The sequence below is a fragment of the Diadema antillarum genome, unplaced genomic scaffold (genome assembly GCF_040938485.1).
Source record: "Diadema antillarum isolate AM-2024a unplaced genomic scaffold, OU_Dant_1.0 seq00000716_RagTag, whole genome shotgun sequence".
NCBI lineage: Eukaryota > Metazoa > Echinodermata > Echinoidea > Diadematoida > Diadematidae > Diadema > Diadema antillarum.
Genome location: NW_027271620.1, coordinates 430,421 through 433,035, shown reverse-complemented (window position 1 = coordinate 433,035; position 2,615 = coordinate 430,421). Strand labels below are relative to the sequence as shown.

Genomic DNA, 2,615 nt, shown 5'->3' with positions numbered 1-2,615 from the left:
GGAGTGGACTGGGCTTTCGAAAGGGCTATGGAAAGGGCTATCGAAAGGGCTATCGAAAGGGCTTTCGAAGGTCGTTTAAACTGGGGAAAGTTGATAAACGCAGCCCAAGTGGCACATTGATAGTACAGGGAGTGGACAGGGCTTCCGAAAGGGCTATGGAAAGGGCTATGGAAAGGGCTATGGAAAGGGCTTTCGAAAGTCGTTTAAACAGGGGAAAGTTGATAAACGCAGCCTTAGACAGTGAGCACTGATGCAAGTAATTCAGGCTGGGGAGCCTTTTGTGAGAATGACGGCTCCTTTGTTCAAGCTAGGTGGTCGCAAGACGAATCACTTTTGCATATTAATGTGCTTGAATTCCTCGCAGTATATTGAGGAATCCAAGCGCTCTGTGATGTAACTACCAATACACACATTCACGTGAAATCGGATAGTAACAAAACAGTGGTTTACGTGAACAAGATGGGAGGAAATACCCCAAATCTAGAGTACATCGCAAGGGAAATTTGGTCGTGGTGCCTTAGTAGGAATGTTTGGCTGTCGGCCTCTTACATACCAGGCATTCATAACATTGAGGCCGACACTCTGTCTCGAAAGGACATGAACAAAGAACTTAGCCTTCGACCACATATTTTTACGACAGTTCTGTCTATTTAAAGTCATTTACACCTGATGTTGATTTGTTCGCTAGTAGACACAATGCCAAATTGCAGATGTTCGTGTCATGGAAACGCGATCCACTTTCATGCGCTGTTAACGCATTTTCTTTATCATGGAGTTCGCTAACCCCATATATATTTCCACCTATTTGCATTCTTTCTAGAGTCCTGCACAAGTTACACCAGGACAGCTGCCAGATGGTGCTGCTCATCGCTCCATTGTGGAGAGCCCAGCCCTGGTACCCCATCCTCCTCGAGTCATTAATAGCCCCGCCCATTCTCCTCCCACGGGGGTGTCTAGAGCCCCTCCCCACGACGTTGCCAGACGTCAGGCTAGTCGCCTGGACCATCTCGGCGAACAATGGGAAGCAGACGGCTTTTCGGAGGACGCTAGACGTCTTCTCTCCCGCTCATGGAGGGAAATACCAACAAACAGTATGAGTCTGCTTGGTCCCAATGGCTACATTTTTGTAATAGACGATCGTTTGATCCGTTTAACCCAACTATAGTTCATGTTGTTAATTTTTTGTCTTCCCAAAGTTTGGGGAAGAGCTATTCTACAGTGAACTGTTATCGCTCAGCGCTATCACCTATTAATGGTTATTCTGTTGGAAAGCATCCGCTTATCATACGATTGATGAAGGGAATATTTAATGAGAAACCTCCGAAACCGAGGTACACGAGCACTTGGGATGTTTCCAAGGTTTTGGACTATTTAAGTTCCTTAGATGTTAATGAAAATCTCGATTTACTCCAGTTGAGTGAAAAGCTTATTTCTCTTACTGCACTTGTTTCAGCTCAAAGAGTTCAGACGTTAGGTCTTCTTGATACATCGTACATGACTGTAAATGATGAATGTGCAAGCTAGTTTTCAAATTATGGGTTTGTTAGAGACAACGTCACCCAAGGCGAATATCGCTTCCCAGTCGGTTGAATTACCAGCTTACACTCCAAATGAAAAAATTTGCGTTTTGTGTACTCTAAAGGAATATCTCAGACGAACGGAAGTGGCTCGTCAGGCTAATAAGGAGACAAAGCTTTTTCTTTCGACGAGGAAGACACGCAACAAGGCGTCGAATGCCACAATAGCAAGATGGTTAAAGAATGTCCTAGTCAAAGCAAAGATAGATGCATCAATTTTCTCGGCCCACAGCTATCGTAGTGCGGCCAGTTCAGCTGCCTTTTGCCACGGTGTTTCGATCCATGAAATAATGGCGAGAGCAAACTGGTCAAACTCCAGAACCTTTAGGGAGTTCTACTTTAAACCTTCTACAGAACAAAATTTTGCGCCCACTATCCTAAATCTTGGGACCTAGACGATCGTGAATGATGTTTGTGTATAAACTTAAATGTGGCGATATGTGTTTTGTTTAACATTGTACACAACAGTGCCTTCATGTATAACCTCCGACATATTATATACAGCGACTTAATGTTATCACCAAGAGTATTGTAACAGCCTTGTATTGCCGCTTTGCTATTCCAACTTATCAACTGATGTTATCATTTTTGGTCGTGGTTCTCACTGAACGAAGTGCGAGTATTAAAACTGCTAAGAAATACACATGAGGGCTACTTTTGCCAGCTGTGTTTTCTTTCATAGTTGCCATCTGTACCAACGGCGTAAATCAGTACTGAGGAGTGGGGGGGGGGGGGATGATGGGCGATAGTCACCATCACCACGATTACCAGCCCATAACCGGACCGGCGCAGCCCTGGGGGGGGGGGGGGGGGGGGGGGGGGGGGGAGTTTGCCCCCCCCCCACACTTACAGGGGTCAAATGTCCCACTCTTTTCCATGCAAATTAAGTGGGAGGGAAGTGGCAGCAAAAATATGACGAATTTTTGTTCTTGTTTTTGCTTGTTTGTTTTTTCTTGTCAGCCGACTTTCGGCGGAGAATCAGACCTTAAGTACAAGAACACACTCTCTGACCCTTGTATCCTCACGTCAGGAGTCCCG

The 2,615-nt window shown here is 45.4% G+C and overlaps 1 pseudogene; it reads left to right on the top strand.

Annotated features, from left to right (window-relative positions):
- The first annotated feature begins 250 nt into the window (after positions 1-250).
- LOC139737934 (uncharacterized) lies at positions 251-1,972 on the top strand (annotated as a pseudogene).
- Positions 1,973-2,615: the final 643 nt, after the last annotated feature.